This window comes from Crinia signifera, chromosome 3 (assembly GCF_055691185.1).
Source record: "Crinia signifera chromosome 3, ASM5569118v1, whole genome shotgun sequence".
In the NCBI taxonomy this organism is placed as follows: Eukaryota; Metazoa; Chordata; class Amphibia; order Anura; family Myobatrachidae; genus Crinia; species Crinia signifera.
Genome location: NC_139219.1, coordinates 333,777,779 through 333,790,130, shown reverse-complemented (window position 1 = coordinate 333,790,130; position 12,352 = coordinate 333,777,779). Strand labels below are relative to the sequence as shown.

Here is a 12,352-nt window from a genome sequence, read left to right as displayed (position 1 = left end):
CTGTGTTGGCCGGGAATCGAACCCGGGTCAACTGCTTGGAAGGCAGCTATGCTCACCACTATACCACCAACGCTTGACTGAGTCTGCTAAAGCAAATATTTCCCAAGTACGTAAGTCAGGTTACATGTTCTAAAAATATGCACGAGATGCCATGTTACACCATGGCTTGACTGAAATGATTGAAACAATATAAAAGGAGTACCTCAGACAGGGAAGGAATCAAAAGTAATTTTTATAGGAAGATATCATACATTTTACAAAGCTTTGAACATTGTTCATGAACTTTTGATCCGAGAACATGCTGGAAGTATGGTAGTAACATTTGGAAGTATGAAAAAACTGTGTTGGCCGGGAATCGAACCCGGGTCAACTGCTTGGAAGGCAGCTATGCTCACCACTATACCACCAACGCTTGACTGAGTCTTCTAAAGCAAATATTTCCCAAGTACGTAAGTCAGGTCACATGTTCTAAAAATATGCACGAGATGCCATGTTACACCATGGCTTGACTGAAGAAAGGGATGGAATCAAAAGTAATTTTTATATTAAGCTATCATACATTATACAAAGCTTTGAACATTGTTAATGAACTTTTGATCCGAGAACATGCTGAGTTATCCGAGAACATTTGGAAGTATGAAAAAACTGCGTTGGCTGGGAATCGAACCCGGATCAACTGCTTTGAAGGCAGCTGACCACTATGCTCACCACTATAACACCATTGCTTGACTGAGTCTGCTAAAGCAAATATTTCCCAAGTACGTAAGTCAGGTCACATGTTCTAAAAATATGCACGAGATGCCATGTTACACCATGGCTTGACTGAAATGATTGAAACAATATTTAGGGAGTACCTCAGACAGGGATGGAATCAAAAGTATTTTTTATAGGAAGATATCATGAATTTTACAAAGCTTTGAACATTGTTCAAGAACTTTTGATCCGAGAACATGCTCAATAACATTTGGAAGTATGAAAAAACTGCGTTGGCCGGGAATCGAACCCGGGTCAACTGCTTGGAAGGCAGCTATGCTCACCACTATACCACCAACGCTTGACTGAGTTTGCTAAAGCAAATATTTCCCAAGTACGTAAGTCAGGTCACATGTTCTAAAAATATGCACGAGATGCCATGATGCCATGTTACACCATGGCTTGACTGAAATGATTGAAACAATATAAAAGGAGTACCTCAGACAGGGATGGAATCAAAAGTAATTTTTATAGGAAGATATCATACATTTTACAAAGCTTTGAACATTGTTCATGAACTTTTGATCCGAGAACATGCTGGAAGTATGGTAGTAACATTTGGAAGTATGAAAAAACTGCGTTGGCCGGGAATCGAACCCGGGTCAACTGCTTGGAAGGCAGCTATGCTCACCACTATACCACCAACGCTTGACTGAGTTTGCTAAAGCAAATATTTCCCAAGTACGTAAGTCAGGTCACATGTTCTAAAAATATGCACGAGATGCCATGATGCCATGTTACACCATGGCTTGACTGAAATGATTGAAACAATATAAAAGGAGTACCTCAGACAGGGAAGGAATCAAAAGTAATTTTTATAGGAAGATATCATACATTTTACAAAGCTTTGAACATTGTTCATGAACTTTTGATCCGAGAACATGCTGGAAGTATGGTAGTAACATTTGGAAGTATGAAAAAACTGCGTTGGCCGGGAATCGAACCCGGGTCAACTGCTTGGAAGGCAGCTATTCTCACCACTATACCACCAACGCTTGACTGAGTCTGCTAAAGCAAATATTTCCCAAGTACGTAAGTCAGGTTACATGTTCTAAAAATATGCACGAGATGCCATGTTACACCATGGCTTGACTGAAATGATTGAAACAATATAAAAGGAGTACCTCAGACAGGGATGGAATCAAAAGTAATTTTTATAGGAAGATATCATGAATTTTACAAAGCTTTGAACATTGTTCATGAACTTTTGATCCGAGAACATGCGCAATAACATTTGGAAGTATGAAAAAACTGCGTTGGCCGGGAATCGAACCCGGGTCAACTGCTTGGAAGGCAGCTATGCTCACCACTATACCACCAACGCTTGACTGAGTCTGCTAAAGCAAATATTTCCCAAGTACGTAAGTCAGGTTACATGTTCTAAAAATATGCACGAGATGCCATGTTACACCATGGCTTGACTGAAATGATTTAAACAATATAAAAGGAGTACCTCAGACAGGGATGGAATCAAAAGTAATTTTTATAGGAAGATATCATACATTTTACAAAGCTTTGAACAATGTTCATGAACTTTTGATCCGAGAACATGCTGGAAGTATGGTAGTAAAATTTGGAAGTATGAAAAAACTGCGTTGGCCGGGAATCGAACCCGGGTCAACTGCTTGGAAGGTAGCTATGCTCACCACTATACCACCAACGCTTGACTGAGTCTGCTAAAGCAAATATTTCCCAAGTACGTAAGTCAGGTTACATGTTCTAAAAATATGCACGAGATGCCATGTTACACCATGGCTTGACTGAAATGATTGAAACAATATAAAAGGAGTACCTCAGACAGGGATGGAATCAAAAGTAATTTTTATAGGAAGATATCATACATTTTACAAAGCTTTGAACATTGTTCATGAACTTTTGATCCGAGAACATGCTGGAAGTATGGTAGTAACATTTGGAAGTATGAAAAAACTGCGTTGGCCGGGAATCGAACCCGGGTCAACTGCTTGGAAGGCAGCTATGCTCACCACTATACCACCAACGCTTGACTGAGTTTGCTAAAGCAAATATTTCCCAAGTACGTAAGTCAGGTCACATGTTCTAAAAATATGCACGAGATGCCATGATGCCATGTTACACCATGGCTTGACTGAAATGATTGAAAAAATATATAAAAGGAGTACCTCAGACAGGGATGGAATCAAAAGTAATTTTTATAGGAAGATATCATACATTTTACAAAGCTTTGAACATTGTTCATGAACTTTTGATCCGAGAACATGCTGGAAGTATGGTAGTAACATTTGGAAGTATGAAAAAACTGCGTTGGCCGGGAATCGAACCCGGGTCAACTGCTTGGAAGGCAGCTATGCTCACCACTATACCACCAACGCTTGACTGAGTTTGCTAAAGCAAATATTTCCCAAGTACGTAAGTCAGGTCACATGTTCTAAAAATATGCACGAGATGCCATGATGCCATGTTACACCATGGCTTGACTGAAATGATTGAAACAATATAAAAGGAGTACCTCAGACAGGGAAGGAATCAAAAGTAATTTTTATAGGAAGATATCATACATTTTACAAAGCTTTGAACATTGTTCATGAACTTTTGATCCGAGAACATGCTGGAAGTATGGTAGTAACATTTGGAAGTATGAAAAAACTGCGTTGGCCGGGAATCGAACCCGGGTCAACTGCTTGGAAGGCAGCTATGCTCACCACTATACCACCAACGCTTGACTGAGTCTGCTAAAGCAAATATTTCCCAAGTACGTAAGTCAGGTTACATGTTCTAAAAATATGCACGAGATGCCATGTTACACCATGGCTTGACTGAAATGATTGAAACAATATAAAAGGAGTACCTCAGACAGGGAAGGAATCAAAAGTAATTTTTATAGGAAGATATCATACATTTTACAAAGCTTTGAACATTGTTCATGAACTTTTGATCCGAGAACATGCTGGAAGTATGGTAGTAACATTTGGAAGTATGAAAAAACTGTGTTGGCCGGGAATCGAACCCGGGTCAACTGCTTGGAAGGCAGCTATGCTCACCACTATACCACCAACGCTTGACTGAGTCTTCTAAAGCAAATATTTCCCAAGTACGTAAGTCAGGTCACATGTTCTAAAAATATGCACGAGATGCCATGTTACACCATGGCTTGACTGAAGAAAGGGATGGAATCAAAAGTAATTTTTATATTAAGCTATCATACATTATACAAAGCTTTGAACATTGTTAATGAACTTTTGATCCGAGAACATGCTGAGTTATCCGAGAACATTTGGAAGTATGAAAAAACTGCGTTGGCTGGGAATCGAACCCGGATCAACTGCTTTGAAGGCAGCTGACCACTATGCTCACCACTATAACACCATTGCTTGACTGAGTCTGCTAAAGCAAATATTTCCCAAGTACGTAAGTCAGGTCACATGTTCTAAAAATATGCACGAGATGCCATGTTACACCATGGCTTGACTGAAATGATTGAAACAATATTTAGGGAGTACCTCAGACAGGGATGGAATCAAAAGTATTTTTTATAGGAAGATATCATGAATTTTACAAAGCTTTGAACATTGTTCAAGAACTTTTGATCCGAGAACATGCTCAATAACATTTGGAAGTATGAAAAAACTGCGTTGGCCGGGAATCGAACCCGGGTCAACTGCTTGGAAGGCAGCTATGCTCACCACTATACCACCAACGCTTGACTGAGTTTGCTAAAGCAAATATTTCCCAAGTACGTAAGTCAGGTCACATGTTCTAAAAATATGCACGAGATGCCATGATGCCATGTTACACCATGGCTTGACTGAAATGATTGAAACAATATAAAAGGAGTACCTCAGACAGGGATGGAATCAAAAGTAATTTTTATAGGAAGATATCATACATTTTACAAAGCTTTGAACATTGTTCATGAACTTTTGATCCGAGAACATGCTGGAAGTATGGTAGTAACATTTGGAAGTATGAAAAAACTGCGTTGGCCGGGAATCGAACCCGGGTCAACTGCTTGGAAGGCAGCTATGCTCACCACTATACCACCAACGCTTGACTGAGTTTGCTAAAGCAAATATTTCCCAAGTACGTAAGTCAGGTCACATGTTCTAAAAATATGCACGAGATGCCATGATGCCATGTTACACCATGGCTTGACTGAAATGATTGAAACAATATAAAAGGAGTACCTCAGACAGGGAAGGAATCAAAAGTAATTTTTATAGGAAGATATCATACATTTTACAAAGCTTTGAACATTGTTCATGAACTTTTGATCCGAGAACATGCTGGAAGTATGGTAGTAACATTTGGAAGTATGAAAAAACTGCGTTGGCCGGGAATCGAACCCGGGTCAACTGCTTGGAAGGCAGCTATGCTCACCACTATACCACCAACGCTTGACTGAGTCTGCTAAAGCAAATATTTCCCAAGTACGTAAGTCAGGTTACATGTTCTAAAAATATGCACGAGATGCCATGTTACACCATGGCTTGACTGAAATGATTGAAACAATATAAAAGGAGTACCTCAGACAGGGATGGAATCAAAAGTAATTTTTATAGGAAGATATCATGAATTTTACAAAGCTTTGAACATTGTTCATGAACTTTTGATCCGAGAACATGCGCAATAACATTTGGAAGTATGAAAAAACTGCGTTGGCCGGGAATCGAACCCGGGTCAACTGCTTGGAAGGCAGCTATGCTCACCACTATACCACCAACGCTTGACTGAGTCTGCTAAAGCAAATATTTCCCAAGTACGTAAGTCAGGTTACATGTTCTAAAAATATGCACGAGATGCCATGTTACACCATGGCTTGACTGAAATGATTTAAACAATATAAAAGGAGTACCTCAGACAGGGATGGAATCAAAAGTAATTTTTATAGGAAGATATCATACATTTTACAAAGCTTTGAACAATGTTCATGAACTTTTGATCCGAGAACATGCTGGAAGTATGGTAGTAAAATTTGGAAGTATGAAAAAACTGCGTTGGCCGGGAATCGAACCCGGGTCAACTGCTTGGAAGGTAGCTATGCTCACCACTATACCACCAACGCTTGACTGAGTCTGCTAAAGCAAATATTTCCCAAGTACGTAAGTCAGGTTACATGTTCTAAAAATATGCACGAGATGCCATGTTACACCATGGCTTGACTGAAATGATTGAAACAATATAAAAGGAGTACCTCAGACAGGGATGGAATCAAAAGTAATTTTTATAGGAAGATATCATACATTTTACAAAGCTTTGAACATTGTTCATGAACTTTTGATCCGAGAACATGCTGGAAGTATGGTAGTAACATTTGGAAGTATGAAAAAACTGCGTTGGCCGGGAATCGAACCCGGGTCAACTGCTTGGAAGGCAGCTATGCTCACCACTATACCACCAACGCTTGACTGAGTTTGCTAAAGCAAATATTTCCCAAGTACGTAAGTCAGGTCACATGTTCTAAAAATATGCACGAGATGCCATGATGCCATGTTACACCATGGCTTGACTGAAATGATTGAAAAAATATATAAAAGGAGTACCTCAGACAGGGATGGAATCAAAAGTAATTTTTATAGGAAGATATCATACATTTTACAAAGCTTTGAACATTGTTCATGAACTTTTGATCCGAGAACATGCTGGAAGTATGGTAGTAACATTTGGAAGTATGAAAAAACTGCGTTGGCCGGGAATCGAACCCGGGTCAACTGCTTGGAAGGCAGCTATGCTCACCACTATACCACCAACGCTTGACTGAGTTTGCTAAAGCAAATATTTCCCAAGTACGTAAGTCAGGTCACATGTTCTAAAAATATGCACGAGATGCCATGATGCCATGTTACACCATGGCTTGACTGAAATGATTGAAACAATATAAAAGGAGTACCTCAGACAGGGAAGGAATCAAAAGTAATTTTTATAGGAAGATATCATACATTTTACAAAGCTTTGAACATTGTTCATGAACTTTTGATCCGAGAACATGCTGGAAGTATGGTAGTAACATTTGGAAGTATGAAAAAACTGCGTTGGCCGGGAATCGAACCCGGGTCAACTGCTTGGAAGGCAGCTATGCTCACCACTATACCACCAACGCTTGACTGAGTCTGCTAAAGCAAATATTTCCCAAGTACGTAAGTCAGGTTACATGTTCTAAAAATATGCACGAGATGCCATGTTACACCATGGCTTGACTGAAATGATTGAAACAATATAAAAGGAGTACCTCAGACAGGGAAGGAATCAAAAGTAATTTTTATAGGAAGATATCATACATTTTACAAAGCTTTGAACATTGTTCATGAACTTTTGATCCGAGAACATGCTGGAAGTATGGTAGTAACATTTGGAAGTATGAAAAAACTGTGTTGGCCGGGAATCGAACCCGGGTCAACTGCTTGGAAGGCAGCTATGCTCACCACTATACCACCAACGCTTGACTGAGTCTTCTAAAGCAAATATTTCCCAAGTACGTAAGTCAGGTCACATGTTCTAAAAATATGCACGAGATGCCATGTTACACCATGGCTTGACTGAAGAAAGGGATGGAATCAAAAGTAATTTTTATATTAAGCTATCATACATTATACAAAGCTTTGAACATTGTTAATGAACTTTTGATCCGAGAACATGCTGAGTTATCCGAGAACATTTGGAAGTATGAAAAAACTGCGTTGGCTGGGAATCGAACCCGGATCAACTGCTTTGAAGGCAGCTGACCACTATGCTCACCACTATAACACCATTGCTTGACTGAGTCTGCTAAAGCAAATATTTCCCAAGTACGTAAGTCAGGTCACATGTTCTAAAAATATGCACGAGATGCCATGTTACACCATGGCTTGACTGAAATGATTGAAACAATATTTAGGGAGTACCTCAGACAGGGATGGAATCAAAAGTATTTTTTATAGGAAGATATCATGAATTTTACAAAGCTTTGAACATTGTTCAAGAACTTTTGATCCGAGAACATGCTCAATAACATTTGGAAGTATGAAAAAACTGCGTTGGCCGGGAATCGAACCCGGGTCAACTGCTTGGAAGGCAGCTATGCTCACCACTATACCACCAACGCTTGACTGAGTTTGCTAAAGCAAATATTTCCCAAGTACGTAAGTCAGGTCACATGTTCTAAAAATATGCACGAGATGCCATGATGCCATGTTACACCATGGCTTGACTGAAATGATTGAAACAATATAAAAGGAGTACCTCAGACAGGGATGGAATCAAAAGTAATTTTTATAGGAAGATATCATACATTTTACAAAGCTTTGAACATTGTTCATGAACTTTTGATCCGAGAACATGCTGGAAGTATGGTAGTAACATTTGGAAGTATGAAAAAACTGCGTTGGCCGGGAATCGAACCCGGGTCAACTGCTTGGAAGGCAGCTATGCTCACCACTATACCACCAACGCTTGACTGAGTTTGCTAAAGCAAATATTTCCCAAGTACGTAAGTCAGGTCACATGTTCTAAAAATATGCACGAGATGCCATGATGCCATGTTACACCATGGCTTGACTGAAATGATTGAAACAATATAAAAGGAGTACCTCAGACAGGGAAGGAATCAAAAGTAATTTTTATAGGAAGATATCATACATTTTACAAAGCTTTGAACATTGTTCATGAACTTTTGATCCGAGAACATGCTGGAAGTATGGTAGTAACATTTGGAAGTATGAAAAAACTGCGTTGGCCGGGAATCGAACACGGGTCAACTGCTTGGAAGGCAGCTATGCTCACCACTATACCACCAACGCTTGACTGAGTCTGCTAAAGCAAATATTTCCCAAGTACGTAAGTCAGGTTACATGTTCTAAAAATATGCACGAGATGCCATGTTACACCATGGCTTGACTGAAATGATTGAAACAATATAAAAGGAGTACCTCAGACAGGGATGGAATCAAAAGTAATTTTTATAGGAAGATATCATGAATTTTACAAAGCTTTGAACATTGTTCATGAACTTTTGATCCGAGAACATGCGATAACATTTGGAAGTATGAAAAAACTGCGTTGGCCGGGAATCGAACCCGGGTCAACTGCTTGGAAGGCAGCTATGCTCACCACTATACCACCAACGCTTGACTGAGTCTGCTAAAGCAAATATTTCCCAAGTACGTAAGTCAGGTTACATGTTCTAAAAATATGCACGAGATGCCATGTTACACCATGGCTTGACTGAAATGATTGAAACAATATAAAAGGAGTACCTCAGACAGGGATGGAATCAAAAGTAATTTTTATAGGAAGATATCATACATTTTACAAAGCTTTGAACAATGTTCATGAACTTTTGATCCGAGAACATGCTGGAAGTATGGTAGTAAAATTTGGAAGTATGAAAAAACTGCGTTGGCCGGGAATCGAACCCGGGTCAACTGCTTGGAAGGTAGCTATGCTCACCACTATACCACCAACGCTTGACTGAGTCTGCTAAAGCAAATATTTCCCAAGTACGTAAGTCAGGTTACATGTTCTAAAAATATGCACGAGATGCCATGTTACACCATGGCTTGACTGAAATGATTGAAACAATATAAAAGGAGTACCTCAGACAGGGATGGAATCAAAAGTAATTTTTATAGGAAGATATCATACATTTTACAAAGCTTTGAACATTGTTCATGAACTTTTGATCCGAGAACATGCTGGAAGTATGGTAGTAACATTTGGAAGTATGAAAAAACTGCGTTGGCCGGGAATCGAACCCGGGTCAACTGCTTGGAAGGCAGCTATGCTCACCACTATACCACCAACGCTTGACTGAGTTTGCTAAAGCAAATATTTCCCAAGTACGTAAGTCAGGTCACATGTTCTAAAAATATGCACGAGATGCCATGATGCCATGTTACACCATGGCTTGACTGAAATGATTGAAAAAATATATAAAAGGAGTACCTCAGACAGGGATGGAATCAAAAGTAATTTTTATAGGAAGATATCATACATTTTACAAAGCTTTGAACATTGTTCATGAACTTTTGATCCGAGAACATGCTGGAAGTATGGTAGTAACATTTGGAAGTATGAAAAAACTGCGTTGGCCGGGAATCGAACCCGGGTCAACTGCTTGGAAGGCAGCTATGCTCACCACTATACCACCAACGCTTGACTGAGTTTGCTAAAGCAAATATTTCCCAAGTACGTAAGTCAGGTCACATGTTCTAAAAATATGCACGAGATGCCATGATGCCATGTTACACCATGGCTTGACTGAAATGATTGAAACAATATAAAAGGAGTACCTCAGACAGGGAAGGAATCAAAAGTAATTTTTATAGGAAGATATCATACATTTTACAAAGCTTTGAACATTGTTCATGAACTTTTGATCCGAGAACATGCTGGAAGTATGGTAGTAACATTTGGAAGTATGAAAAAACTGCGTTGGCCGGGAATCGAACCCGGGTCAACTGCTTGGAAGGCAGCTATGCTCACCACTATACCACCAACGCTTGACTGAGTCTGCTAAAGCAAATATTTCCCAAGTACGTAAGTCAGGTTACATGTTCTAAAAATATGCACGAGATGCCATGTTACACCATGGCTTGACTGAAATGATTGAAACAATATAAAAGGAGTACCTCAGACAGGGATGGAATAAAAAGTAATTTTTATAGGAAGATATCATACATTTTACAAAGCTTTGAACAATGTTCATGAACTTTTGATCCGAGAACATGCTGGAAGTATGGTAGTAACATTTGGAAGTATGAAAAAACTGCGTTGGCCGGGAATCGAACCCGGGTCAACTGCTTGGAAGGCAGCTATGCTCACCACTATACCACCAACGCTTGACAGAGTCTGCTAAAGCAAATATTTCCCAAGTACGTAAGTCAGGTTACATGTTCTAAAAATATGCACGAGATGCCATGTTACACCATGGCTTGACTGAAATGATTGAAACAATATAAAAGGAGTACCTCAGACAGGGATGGAATCAAAAGTAATTTTTATAGGAAGATATCATGAATTTTACAAAGCTTTGAACATTGTTCATGAACTTTTGATCCGAGAACATGCGCAATAACATTTGGAAGTATGAAAAAACTGCGTTGGCCGGGAATCGAACCCGGGTCAACTGCTTGGAAGGCAGCTATGCTCACCACTATACCACCAACGCTTGACTGAGTCTGCTAAAGCAAATATTTCCCAAGTACGTAAGTCAGGTTACATGTTCTAAAAATATGCACGAGATGCCATGTTACACCATGGCTTGACTGAAATGATTGAAACAATATAAAAGGAGTACCTCAGACAGGGATGGAATCAAAAGTAATTTTTATAGGAAGATATCATGAATTTTACAAAGCTTTGAACATTGTTCATGAACTTTTGATCCGAGAACATGCTTGAAGTATGGTAGTAACATTTGGAAGTATGAAAAAACTGCGTTGGCCGGGAATCGAACCCGGGTCAACTGCTTGGAAGGCAGCTATGCTCACCACTATACCACCAACGCTTGACTGAGTCTGCTAAAGCAAATATTTCCCAAGTACGTAAGTCAGGTTACATGTTCTAAAAATATGCACGAGATGCCATGTTACACCATGGCTTGACTGAAATGATTGAAACAATATAAAAGGAGTACCTCAGACAGGGAAGGAATCAAAAGTAATTTTTATAGGAAGATATCATACATTTTACAAAGCTTTGAACATTGTTCATGAACTTTTGATCCGAGAACATGCTGGAAGTATGGTAGTAACATTTGAAAGTATGAAAAAACTGCGTTGGCCAGGAATCAAACCCGGGTCAACTGCTTGGAAGGCAGTTATGCTCACCACTATACCACCAACGCTTGACTGAGTCTGCTAAAGCAAATATTTCCCAAGTACGTAAGTCAGGTTACATGTTCTAAAAATATGCACGAGATGCCATGTTACACCATGGCTTGACTGAAATGATTGAAACAATATAAAAGGAGTACCTCAGACAGGGATGGAATCAAAAGTAATTTTTATAGGAAGATATCATACATTTTACAAAGCTTTGAACATTGTTCATGAACTTTTGATCCGAGAACATGCTGGAAGTATGGTAGTAACATTTGGAAGTATGAAAAAACTGCGTTGGCCGGGAATCGAACCCGGGTCAACTGCTTGGAAGGCAGCTATGCTCACCACTATACCACCAACGCTTGACTGAGTTTGCTAAAGCAAATATTTCCCAAGTACGTAAGTCAGGTCACATGTTCTAAAAATATGCACGAGATGCCATGATGCCATGTTACACCATGGCTTGACTGAAATGATTGAAACAATATAAAAGGAGTACCTCAGACAGGGAAGGAATCAAAAGTAATTTTTATAGGAAAATATCATACATTTTACAAAGCTTTGAACATTGTTCATGAACTTTTGATCCGAGAACATGCTGGAAGTATGGTAGTAACATTTGGAAGTATGAAAAAACTGCGTTGGCCGGGAATCGAACCCGGGTCAACTGCTTGGAAGGCAGCTATGCTCACCACTATACCACCAACGCTTGACTGAGTCTGCTAAAGCAAATATTTCCCAAGTACGTAAGTCAGGTTACATGTTCTAAAAATATGCACGAGATGCCATGTTACACCATGGCTTGACTGAAATGATTGAAACAA

At 39.5% G+C, this 12,352-nt stretch overlaps 24 non-coding genes across 24 annotated transcripts; all 24 read right to left on the bottom strand.

Annotated features, from left to right (window-relative positions):
- Positions 1-982: 982 nt before the first annotated feature.
- TRNAG-UCC (transfer RNA glycine (anticodon UCC)) lies at positions 983-1,054 on the bottom strand. The gene has a single exon. It is a non-coding gene; the product is annotated as a tRNA-Gly (tRNA).
- Positions 1,055-1,329: 275 nt separating this feature from the next.
- TRNAG-UCC (transfer RNA glycine (anticodon UCC)) lies at positions 1,330-1,401 on the bottom strand. Its single transcript has one exon. It is a non-coding gene; the product is annotated as a tRNA-Gly (tRNA).
- Positions 1,402-2,005: 604 nt separating this feature from the next.
- Positions 2,006-2,077, bottom strand: TRNAG-UCC (transfer RNA glycine (anticodon UCC)). Its single transcript has one exon. It is a non-coding gene; the product is annotated as a tRNA-Gly (tRNA).
- A 606-nt stretch (positions 2,078-2,683) lies between these two features.
- On the bottom strand, positions 2,684-2,755 carry TRNAG-UCC (transfer RNA glycine (anticodon UCC)). Its single transcript has one exon. It is a non-coding gene; the product is annotated as a tRNA-Gly (tRNA).
- A 277-nt stretch (positions 2,756-3,032) lies between these two features.
- On the bottom strand, positions 3,033-3,104 carry TRNAG-UCC (transfer RNA glycine (anticodon UCC)). Its single transcript has one exon. It is a non-coding gene; the product is annotated as a tRNA-Gly (tRNA).
- A 275-nt stretch (positions 3,105-3,379) lies between these two features.
- TRNAG-UCC (transfer RNA glycine (anticodon UCC)) lies at positions 3,380-3,451 on the bottom strand. The gene has a single exon. It is a non-coding gene; the product is annotated as a tRNA-Gly (tRNA).
- A 909-nt stretch (positions 3,452-4,360) lies between these two features.
- TRNAG-UCC (transfer RNA glycine (anticodon UCC)) lies at positions 4,361-4,432 on the bottom strand. Its single transcript has one exon. It is a non-coding gene; the product is annotated as a tRNA-Gly (tRNA).
- A 275-nt stretch (positions 4,433-4,707) lies between these two features.
- TRNAG-UCC (transfer RNA glycine (anticodon UCC)) lies at positions 4,708-4,779 on the bottom strand. The gene has a single exon. It is a non-coding gene; the product is annotated as a tRNA-Gly (tRNA).
- A 275-nt stretch (positions 4,780-5,054) lies between these two features.
- TRNAG-UCC (transfer RNA glycine (anticodon UCC)) lies at positions 5,055-5,126 on the bottom strand. The gene has a single exon. It is a non-coding gene; the product is annotated as a tRNA-Gly (tRNA).
- A 257-nt stretch (positions 5,127-5,383) lies between these two features.
- TRNAG-UCC (transfer RNA glycine (anticodon UCC)) lies at positions 5,384-5,455 on the bottom strand. The gene has a single exon. It is a non-coding gene; the product is annotated as a tRNA-Gly (tRNA).
- A 606-nt stretch (positions 5,456-6,061) lies between these two features.
- TRNAG-UCC (transfer RNA glycine (anticodon UCC)) lies at positions 6,062-6,133 on the bottom strand. Its single transcript has one exon. It is a non-coding gene; the product is annotated as a tRNA-Gly (tRNA).
- Positions 6,134-6,410: 277 nt separating this feature from the next.
- TRNAG-UCC (transfer RNA glycine (anticodon UCC)) lies at positions 6,411-6,482 on the bottom strand. Its single transcript has one exon. It is a non-coding gene; the product is annotated as a tRNA-Gly (tRNA).
- A 275-nt stretch (positions 6,483-6,757) lies between these two features.
- Positions 6,758-6,829, bottom strand: TRNAG-UCC (transfer RNA glycine (anticodon UCC)). The gene has a single exon. It is a non-coding gene; the product is annotated as a tRNA-Gly (tRNA).
- A 909-nt stretch (positions 6,830-7,738) lies between these two features.
- TRNAG-UCC (transfer RNA glycine (anticodon UCC)) lies at positions 7,739-7,810 on the bottom strand. The gene has a single exon. It is a non-coding gene; the product is annotated as a tRNA-Gly (tRNA).
- A 275-nt stretch (positions 7,811-8,085) lies between these two features.
- Positions 8,086-8,157, bottom strand: TRNAG-UCC (transfer RNA glycine (anticodon UCC)). Its single transcript has one exon. It is a non-coding gene; the product is annotated as a tRNA-Gly (tRNA).
- A 602-nt stretch (positions 8,158-8,759) lies between these two features.
- TRNAG-UCC (transfer RNA glycine (anticodon UCC)) lies at positions 8,760-8,831 on the bottom strand. The gene has a single exon. It is a non-coding gene; the product is annotated as a tRNA-Gly (tRNA).
- A 606-nt stretch (positions 8,832-9,437) lies between these two features.
- TRNAG-UCC (transfer RNA glycine (anticodon UCC)) lies at positions 9,438-9,509 on the bottom strand. Its single transcript has one exon. It is a non-coding gene; the product is annotated as a tRNA-Gly (tRNA).
- A 277-nt stretch (positions 9,510-9,786) lies between these two features.
- TRNAG-UCC (transfer RNA glycine (anticodon UCC)) lies at positions 9,787-9,858 on the bottom strand. Its single transcript has one exon. It is a non-coding gene; the product is annotated as a tRNA-Gly (tRNA).
- A 275-nt stretch (positions 9,859-10,133) lies between these two features.
- Positions 10,134-10,205, bottom strand: TRNAG-UCC (transfer RNA glycine (anticodon UCC)). Its single transcript has one exon. It is a non-coding gene; the product is annotated as a tRNA-Gly (tRNA).
- Positions 10,206-10,472: 267 nt separating this feature from the next.
- Positions 10,473-10,544, bottom strand: TRNAG-UCC (transfer RNA glycine (anticodon UCC)). Its single transcript has one exon. It is a non-coding gene; the product is annotated as a tRNA-Gly (tRNA).
- Positions 10,545-10,801: 257 nt separating this feature from the next.
- On the bottom strand, positions 10,802-10,873 carry TRNAG-UCC (transfer RNA glycine (anticodon UCC)). The gene has a single exon. It is a non-coding gene; the product is annotated as a tRNA-Gly (tRNA).
- Positions 10,874-11,140: 267 nt separating this feature from the next.
- Positions 11,141-11,212, bottom strand: TRNAG-UCC (transfer RNA glycine (anticodon UCC)). The gene has a single exon. It is a non-coding gene; the product is annotated as a tRNA-Gly (tRNA).
- A 606-nt stretch (positions 11,213-11,818) lies between these two features.
- On the bottom strand, positions 11,819-11,890 carry TRNAG-UCC (transfer RNA glycine (anticodon UCC)). The gene has a single exon. It is a non-coding gene; the product is annotated as a tRNA-Gly (tRNA).
- A 275-nt stretch (positions 11,891-12,165) lies between these two features.
- On the bottom strand, positions 12,166-12,237 carry TRNAG-UCC (transfer RNA glycine (anticodon UCC)). The gene has a single exon. It is a non-coding gene; the product is annotated as a tRNA-Gly (tRNA).
- Between the last annotated feature and the right edge of the window lie 115 nt (positions 12,238-12,352).